General features: G+C 40.1%; 1 protein-coding gene across 4 annotated transcripts in view; it reads left to right on the top strand.

Annotated features, from left to right (window-relative positions):
* Window positions 1–461: 461 nt before the first annotated feature.
* Window positions 462–10358, top strand: part of LOC139734644 (protein kinase C and casein kinase substrate in neurons protein 1-like) — a 107985-nt gene continuing 98088 nt past the window's right edge. For all 4 annotated transcript variants that reach the window (XM_071645434.1, XM_071645432.1, XM_071645431.1 and 1 more), the window contains exon 1: window positions 462–589. The gene's annotated coding sequence lies outside the window, so the exon portion shown is untranslated. The remainder of the gene's footprint in view (window positions 590–10358) is intronic.

The following is a 10358-nucleotide window of genomic DNA, read 5'->3' as shown; positions in this document are numbered from 1 at the left end:
CCTCCTTTATTGAAAGGGGTACACGCATACGCCCTTTGGTTTGGCCTGACTCAGGTAAGTTATTATACTCCCCCATTGTCTACAGTGTGTGGTGTCTTTTGTGGCTCCGTCGATCCCATCCATACGAACACAGACGTTCATTGGAGTTGGGTCGCAACAAATTTAGCCAAAGGGGTGTGTAAAACGCACACTCTGACTGAATAATCGCCCACACTACCCTGTTTCGGTAAAGGTTTCACCCACTTTCAACAATTTTCTTGGGACAGTTTGTTAGCATGGAATTAAAAACTCACCTTTATTGCCCTGACCATTCTGTCTTATGCCCAATATGCCAGCGTTCCATCGGTTTTTAACATTTTTAGGCAGTCATTTACAAGCCACTTTGGCGGTATATCAGCCCACTTTTGCCTTCATATGCCACAATCGTTGAATCCCATTGAAATACGAAGGGCCGGGTGAAAACGGTGTTTCCGCTACGTATCAGAATTCGGTGGCTTAGCGCAAATATAGCGGCGAAAAATCCCGCTGCTTCTGAAAGCTTCCGGTCTTAGATTGTCATCAGTTGACGGCAGTAATTCTATCGGATTTGGTAAGTCAATCAGTGTATCATGACGGTTTCCAGTTGCCAAACTGACCCAAATATTTCGGGATCTGTCAGATTTTGATGTTGAACGAGTGCAGTGTGTAACGGCTGCGCGCTACTATATTCACCGTGCAAACACCATTACCAGTGCAGTGTAATGCACTGTGATCGGGTAGGCGGGTGGGCCTGGCTAGCTAGCTCAGCTCAAGCTCAGCAGGCGATCATGGTATACTCGGTATGTGCAGCGCAGCTACTAGAGTAGTTGCCTGATGCAGTGAACGCCTTATTATGATGGTCGTAAAACTTACAGTGTGTAATGGGTCTTCTGCTACTTATGTAGTTAAAGCCCAAACAAAGTTCTGGTACGCCTGCAAAAGTTGTCAAATTTCGCTCCCAAATATGAACGTATGCTTAGGAAATGTGCAGGATAACGATGTTATGACAAGATATTCGATGGGTAACGACGAAAATGCGAAATATTAGACTAACTAAAAAGGTTCAGTCTCAGCACTTACCCGAACGGGGTGGGGCTAAACTCGGACTCGGGGATAACTCAGCTTCGCTTTGACGGCGGGATGAGCTGTAATGGTTGTCCCTCTGATTGTACAGTGTTGTCTTATGGGAGCGTCCTGTATAAACTAGCGCTTCGTGTTCTGGCTACTCGCAGTAATGGTCCGAGTTGTTACAACGCGCGCATCAAAAACCTCTTTTGCGCGCATGCAAAATTAGTATGCGCCGATCAAGCTCCTCTAAAACAATCAAAGGCGCTTGATAAACAACAACAAAAACTCCAAAGACCGCGCGTCTCTTCAGCTCAGCAACTGAGGACCGCGCGCTGTCATTTTTGTTTTGTTTGTACAGGATTACGTTAGCACACACTTTCCTGTCCATTCAGTTAGGCCTCATTTGGTATTATGCAGTGGCCAGTAGAATGTGGCGATCACGAACTGCGTGTGAATTGTCTGAAGTAAGGTCGAATTTTTCCCGAGACCGAGTTAGTCTGGAGCCTTCTGGAATAAAAGTCGGTTTTCCTACTATAATTATTTTTCTCAAAATACTCCAAACCGACTCATCATTCCGGCAAACCGCGCCAGGCAGGTCAGTTTCTTAGTGGACTCTTTCGATTTATTGCAAGAAAAAATGAAATGGTGCTAGACGGGTTCTCAGGCACCTACCGAAACTTAGTTTTCACTTTAACACTTCACCAATGCCTTTCATCAGAACATGGTACTGTGGAGGGGGGCAAATGGTTCTGACAAAAAGATGGGGGTGGTATGTTTATGGCCCCCCTTCTTCTTCTTCTTCTTCTGATTAAGTCTGCCTCCTTCAATAGACTGAAGATTCTCCATGCGTCGTGTCTAGCGTGTTAGAATTTGCGAAAGATGTGATGATTGCAAACCAAAATTGTATCATTTAAACATATTTGAATTAAAAATCATGACATCGATTGATATTGCAATGTGGAAGAAACACAGGAATAGATTAAAGTTTTAAGCTGAATAGAATATCATCCGTGAATGAATGAATGAATGAATGAATGAATACAGGAAGGAAGATCGACAACAAGCAAGGAAAGAATCTGATACTGTGTCTGTATTCTGTAACTTGTTGTATAACTTTAGCTGTTATTTTCGCGTACAAATGTTTTTCCAAATGAAGAGGTCATAGACATTTTTGCAAGATGTTGTTTTCACATTTTTGGCACGGGGGCTATCAATATATGAAAGCGCACTAAATATAAATGCCTGTCGGTTCGAGATATTTTTGCATGTTGTTAAAGGTGCGATCCAGCAGTGATTTGCAAAATTTGTGATATTAAACCCTTGCGAAAACAGCTATACCATACTTACATACAATGTACATGACACGTATGTTGTAGGCCTATCCTTAGAGAGACCAAGTTCTTGTGTACACTGACTTTATATGCATGGAATGCCTGTGGCAGATGGCAAAAATTTCATGCCGCAAAAAAGGTCATCGGCTGCAATTTGCGAAAATTCATGCCGCAAATATTTCTTGCTTTACAGTATGTGTACATGATTTTCTTGTCGTAAAGTATGGTAGGTGTTCAACACACCGACCGGGTCCATATCAACCGACCGCGCACTATAATGGCATTGCGCGTACAGAAAGAAAATGTACGCATGGGATCACGCGCAACGGTGTTCGATTCTTCACTGGGCTACGCTTCCGAGTAAAATGAGGTGAAAACAAATAAGTATTCCCTCTAAATTAACGAAATTTGGCAAAATCGAATAAGATTTATCGTGTAATTACATACACTTGTACGGTACAACTAACGTTAGGCCTACCTTTGCTGACTCGTTGTTAGATGTAGAGTATCCTTCCGTAATAAATTTGACGATTTTGACCGCAAAATTGTCACCGTCGCTTGTACGATCGTGCACACACGTTACACATACACATGACATAATTATTTTGTCGCCCGCTACGACTGTAAGAGTTGAAGCAGAAACGAGAACCGACTCATCTAATTTATTTCAATTACGATGAAAAGTTTCCTATTAAATGAAAATCAATTCAAATTCATCAAACAGCTAGTCCTTCAAAAGTAATATCGAAGGATTCAACATATATTCAAATATTATTGGGGGAAAAATGATGGCTAGAAAAAAACAGTGGCCTGTCGAAAAAAACACATTTAAGTGCCCTTTATACGTATTGTCAGGGTGGTCAGTGGAAATGAACAGGGCAACTGAGTGCGGAAAAAATGTCACCCCATGCGTTCGAAGCCGCCATCTAGAGCGCGTACCTCAGATCGCATTTTCAGTGCGCGCTTGTGAATCCGGAGTATTTTCTCCACACGTGAGTAAAATTTCAGGCAAATTGTGAGATTTTTAATGTTTCTATTGATAGAAAAACGTTAGGTGGCCGGTATTATGAACACCCAACCATACACTGTACAGCTGCTTATAGTGTACATAACATATGTGAAGACATGTTTGCACTTTCATGGTTCCTGCAGTGTTTGTATCCCACAGTGTATCAGATTTCAAAGACAATTTAATAACTTTTAATTATACTCTTATAATATACCCACAGTGCACAACACAGGGGTAGATCCAGGAATTCCGTAAAGGGGGGCGCACGCGCCCCCTCCATTTTTCTTTTTATTTCTTTTGTTTTTATTTAAAAAATAAAGGGGGGTGTACCTGATGCGCTCCCACCTGGATCCACCACTGCAACATGCACTTTGTTCATGTCTAGTTGTAGCAATTTTCATGTCCGAAGTTACTCATTATACATAAACTGTACATACTATTATACACACTGTACATAAAGTAGTTGTAGTATGAACAGTTGTAAGCATCTACTGAAACTTTCATTCTGATAGTCTCTGTTTTTCTGGTGCATGATGCTTCATGTGATAAATTTCGTTGGCATCTTCTATTATAATTTGTGTTAAAAACTCACCTTTTTGACAATTGTTGATTACATGTTTGAATTAGAGAAATATGTGATAGATTTTGTTTCATTATTTTGTACACGCATAGAGACTATTTGTATGGTATTATGCGTTTCTAAGAACTGACTATTATTATTATTATTATTATTAAGGAGCTACATTGGGGTGGGTTTGCTGTGGTGCTTTTGAGGTGCTATGGTTTACCCACATGTGGTATTTTGTATGTGATCTACCGCAAAACTTTCAAATGGTATGACATGGACTGTCCTGTAGCCCAAAGTGGGGGGGGGGGGGGGGGGGGTGCAAAATGCAAGTTAAACTTGGGCTGATAAAATTTGTAGCAATGATGACCCAATGGATTACTAGGGGTTACATTACCCTGATGGCTTGATGAACAGCCTTTTACTTGAATTTTCGAAATACAATGTACAACCATCTAGGAATTAGATACTGAAAGCAGGGCTTCTTTGCCCCTCCAGATGTCATTTTTCATATATGAAGGCTTGTGTGGCAGATGTATTTCTTGATACGTGCACGTACACTGTAACTAACTGGTTAGATTCTCCATTAGCTACTTTTGTGACCTCTGCAATGGGCATCAGTGTTTGCTCTTCCCAACAAAAATGCCTACTTGATTATAAATCAATAATATATAATAGAACAGGGCACCCATTATCTGGGGTGTGTATTGGTCCCCACAGTAAGCGTGACCTTTGCCCCCCAGCAATTACCCAGAGCGTGAATTGTGCAGTGTCGTGATTGTACAGTACATAACTTTCTGCCTGACTGGTATTCAGACATTCTGTGCATTCTTTGAGTGGAGATACGCTATTTGAACACTGGAGTTCCGAAGTCCACACCACATGAAAAGCATTCTAATGAGTTTGTGCATATTTGATACAGTATCGTTGCTTTCGTTTGTACAGCATCCTGTAAAAGTAATTATTTATTGTACAGCAGGGTCCATTGTCTTCAGTGGTCAAGTACACTGTACAGTCACCAAAAAACAAAGGTAGTCACTTACTGTTTACCAAATTGGGAGCAGTGATTGAAAAGTTTTCTGATAGGCTTACAATTTGATGCATGTGTAGGTCAGTTGAATTGTACAAATTATCCTACCATTAAATTTTTGCAATAAAGCCTAAGGAGATATCACTATTTTTGTTAATGAACCATAACTGTAGACGGTTTATTCTAGAAACAACTTTATTATAACTATTGTTCACACTTTGTATCAACAGTATTTAACATTAATTATACTGATTAAGATTTTTACATCAATTGGTTGTTTTTATAACTATCTTACATTTTACAACTATTTCAAACCACTATTGAAAAAGCTGGGTTTTTGTTTCATCTGCAAATGGTAAATAATGCCTTTAAATCAATACCAGTATTATATCACACCTAAGATGGTGTGCTGTATCATTGCTCAGCAAAGTCCAGTTTAAGCTGAGAAATAATTCATAGAATCAAGGCTCTGTCCATCATTCCTTTGAGAAAGTAAGTAACATGTACATTGTAGTTATGATATACAGTGCATAAATGTGGGGGCTCTTCCATTTCAGAATAAGAATCAAATGAGAGTCCCTGACTTCTTTTCTTTCTCTCAGTATTTTGGTTTTTGTTTTCTCAGTATCTGTATGATATTTGGACACCCTAGAGGACAAAATGTTTGAATTTTGCAGTTTTTTACAATTAAAGCTTAAAGGGCTTGAAGTTTGTAGGGGTGAAGCCCTTCAATGCATAGTGAAACAAGGCATACATTGTAGGTTTGTGTTGTGTGACTGCGGCTATTGAGATTATGTATTAAAGAAATGACCTACAGTGTACATGTACATTTGTACTGCGTGCACTATACACACACTGTTTACTTACAAGAATACAAACAAAAAAATTGTTGTGATTTGTTATAAGAAATAAGCATTGGTCATGGAAGACCAAACAAGCAAATCAGAATCTATGGAATAGAATATTAATCAAGCATTTGTGGAAATGGAACCTGCACACACACACAAAAAAAAAGGATTTAGAGTGATTTTTTTTTTTTATTATGACGGCAACACTCGAAATGATAGAAACTGATTCTTTCAAGTCTGCCATTAATTTAAACTGTGCATGTCATACAATGTACTTCTGTCAGACCACGACAACAGACCACGACAAGGAAATACAGTGGGCCTACATTTTACTTGTAGCACATCACACATACAGTACACGTCACTCATGCACCACTCATACTTTGGCAGGAAACATTGCAGCTACTGTACATGAAGAAATGTTTGAACAATGTACACTAGTAATGTATCCATGGATTATGTAGGTACAACATTATACACAATGTGACATCCCATGACATAGGAAGGCACACATCCATGTCATTCTGCACCAGACAAAAGTGTACACATGCACAGCACGCACTTGTTAATTACAAAACATTTACACAATATGTAGAGGTATAAATCTACGCAATGTACAAGCCCTGTATAGGATAGGTACAAGTATATTTATATCTACACGATGTACAGGTGTACCTACAAATGTATACTCTACACTGAAGTGTTGTATCTATGTGTAGACTACTGTTTGTATCGTATGCATTTCGTGTGTTCACACTGTTGTCTCCGTAGGCCAGGAGAAAACCCTGTGATGAGGGACTTTCCCGTCTAAAAGAGAGAATCTGCTAGAAGAACCCATTCCCTCTCCCCTCCCCCTCCCCCTCTCCTTCCCCCTCTCCTTCCCCCTCTCCTTCCCCCTCCCCCTCCCTCTCCTCCTCCCCCTCCCTCTCCTCCCTACCCCTTTGTTTGGTTTAGGGACCAATCTGAAAAGAGACTTGCAGGTTTACACATACTGTACAACATTGCGCAATAAACATCACATGTATGTGATGTGATGTGTATACACAGATGTACAGTGAAGCCAGTGAGCTACACTGTACAGGGTACACTACAACAACCCATTTGTTCGATCTGTAGCATAAACCAGTCATGCATGAACTACCCCATCCCTTTAATACTGTCAATCATGTTGCCATTGTAAGATACAATGTACTGCTACAGAGCAAGTTTTGGAGTTGTATTAGAGTGTAATGCTATGGTGCACTTGTACAAGACGTACAAAGTATGTCAGGTTATGAATTGGGACATGTACATGCCTTCCAGGATGCTAACCAGTACTGTCGAAGGTTAAGAAAGGCATACTAAAGTTCTACTGTATTTCCCCGAAGTCCCGTGTACATTTCAAGTCTAGCCGGTTGCCGCAAAGACAAAGGAAAAAGTAACAGTGAAGGTCAGACACTTGTATTGTAAACCACTTCCTTTGAAGTCCTGACTTTGAACATTGTACAATGTACACTTGTATAGTATGCCTGTACTGTTTTGCATAATGTATGCTATGCAATGATTAGTACATGTGAATGGGTATTTGATAACTCGAGATGATTAGTACATGTGAATGGGTATTTGATAACTCGAGTATACCATCGCTGCACGGCTGAGCCCACCTTCATTTTAGTGTAAACGCGCAAAAGGCCAAATGCGGGGCCAAAATTGGCTGCGCATTTGGCCACACTCTGGAGGTGGTCTCGGCCGCGGCAGAGCCACGGCCGAGCCTGGCCTTTTCTTAGTGTAAACGCAAACTTGGCCAAATGTGCGGCCAATTTTAGTCTTTACGATTTCGTTATTCAGGATATTAACAGGGTTCGAAATTGGCGATGGTCCGCTGGCCATTGGCCACCCAAAATCACGTCGGACTAGCTAAAAATCGTAAAATTCTGAAGTTACTAGTCCGTCTGGCTAGCCAAAATATTGCTTCAGTGTCAAAAATTGATTCTAAGTAGTCCGCCTGGCTAGTTAAAAAAAAAGTTAAGTGCGACCCCTGATTAACCCCCTCAACGTCGAAAACTAGTATAGTTTGAGGTGGTTTTGTCCTGCAAAGGATTTTTCCTTTTTTTTCGGCAAAGGCCTTTGCCCGAACGGCGACTTTGTCGCCACGGAATCCAGTTGGCAAAGGGTCTGAAAACCAGACTATACCAAATTGCGTTTGTTTACAAGCAGAGCCCCACTACGACAAAATATTGAAAGGTTTGAATTAAAAGCGCGGCCAAGCCCGGCAGTGTAAACGGACAAAATTTTGGGGCTCGGCCCAGCCCTGCACTGTAAACGGGGTCTATGTTTCCAAAGATCTCTACATAGGGGGACATTCCATATAGTACTGGCAATACTGTACCAATGATTACTAGTTTGAATCATTTTTTAGTTGTAAACATAACATCCACCTGTCAAAGACAATGTTGTGTGTTTGCCAATTAATCCTCTCGTTACAGTATGCTCACACACTATACCCACACACACACACAGTATGCACACTACATGTATATGCACACTTTACATGTACACAAGACACCTGTACACACTACAGACTTTATAAATTGAATCCCTAATGATTATCAGGGCATGAATGTGAAATGTCATTGCATGATACAAATAGGGTGACAAAAAAAAAGAAGAAAGACAATATGCCTGCTCGTACACACTGTACCACATAACATATCACATTGTTGGACTACTCATGAACCTTCTGGCATCCATTTCCTTTACTGATAACATAATTGAAATCCCTCATGATAGTAAAACTTTCCAGTTTTGCTGGGTACAAATACAGACCCTGTGTATTGAGTGGTGGCAAAGATGCTATTTATTCCGTGAGACAGGAGCATTCAAACAGCTCCACGAACTTGTTTCTAAATATTGATGCATGTTTCATGCCGTAGTGGTAGATCTTTACAGTACAATGTACCTGTAGAATGGATGTGTGTGTGAGTGTGTGTGTGTGTTTGTGTGTATCAGGTGCTTTTTTCTCCATTTCATTCATTGCTTCTTTGAAGGTGCCTTACAGTGATTTCTGTTCAAAGTTGTGAGAGCATGGTATTTTTTTTCTTCATTTTTTTTGCAAAATTTAATTGCATGTTCTTGTACTGTCCTAGTAATAGTGCATTCCAATTTTGACTTGGATGGGAGAGAAAGAGAGAGAGAGAGATAGAGGGGAAAAAAAAGGGGGAGAAAGAACTACAAACTGTGTATAAGATATTGTAGAATACAAAGCTATCAGTGCCTGGAATTTCGCTTCTATTGCAACCTCATTCAATGCAATCAATGGCATACATATTTCAGATTCATTCAGCATAACCATCACTACACATCGCGCACACACACACACACACACACACACACACACACACACACAAAACACACACACACCACACCACACATCATATGTACGCATGATACACAAAAAGACCCCATTGAGGGTTTCCTTTTTCATCTTCATTTCATTTATAAATGCTGTGACTGTGAGGGCCGTGCCCAGGTTGTGGTTTGGGGAAGAAAACCGCCCCCATAAGAATGCATGATCTGCTAGCGTATTTAATGAGTTATGTGAAATATGCTAATCTGTAGTCTGCAGTACAATGTAGTTTGCGGAAGGGAGGAAAACTACAATGTACAATGGTCTCACATTGACAATGAGTTATTTTTTTTCTCTCAGTGAACATGTTTGAATTCCATTAATAGATGAAAATTCTAGGGCAGAACATTAAATGTGCAATGAACCTTTGCTGACACAGTTCTGTAAAAAGTGTGTTGTACTTTGGAAGAAATCCAAATCACATACTGTATTCAGTGTTTTTCAGTGTTTTTCATTGTTCACCTCATGATTCAGTTGCCACTGAATGTTGTCAGGATGTATAGAGTAAGCACTGAATACATACAGTAGACTCCCGTTATAACAAAGTCCTCGGGACCGGCAATTTTTTTTCGTTAGATGAACATTTTGTTATAACCAAACAAGTAAACAAATACATAACATTGTATCCCGAAATTTTACTTCATTATAACCGTGTTCGTTATAACGGGAGTGCACTGTATTGTGAAGTACACACAGGTCTGTACTCATAAATCCTTGATCTGTGATTTTTGTGAACTACATGTGATGTAATTTACAAGCCGCTTGTTACTCTGAATTGAGAGGACACTTTTTGTGATGCAAGGCAAATTGGATTAGTCATTGCCATGATGAGATGCAAAATCTCTGAATATTTTCGCGGCAAACCCACCACAAACATGTAGAAGTACTCTCTGAACCTTTTTCTGAGTGTGTGATATTGCATGCTGTGATTAAATATGTTTGCCAATGGCAATGCATGATTTTGAGTTGTACCCCGAAGGACTTTGGCCGCACAACATGATGCAACGAATGTACAAATAGGCCAATTTCTGCATTTTTATAACCTTGGTTCAAGCACAACATACCGATTTTTATATGATGGACACCTCAACTTCAGCATACATT

The sequence above is a fragment of the Diadema antillarum genome, unplaced genomic scaffold (genome assembly GCF_040938485.1).
Source record: "Diadema antillarum isolate AM-2024a unplaced genomic scaffold, OU_Dant_1.0 seq00000536_RagTag, whole genome shotgun sequence".
Lineage (NCBI taxonomy): Eukaryota > Metazoa > Echinodermata > Echinoidea > Diadematoida > Diadematidae > Diadema > Diadema antillarum.
This window is presented reverse-complemented; position numbering and strand designations above follow the sequence as displayed.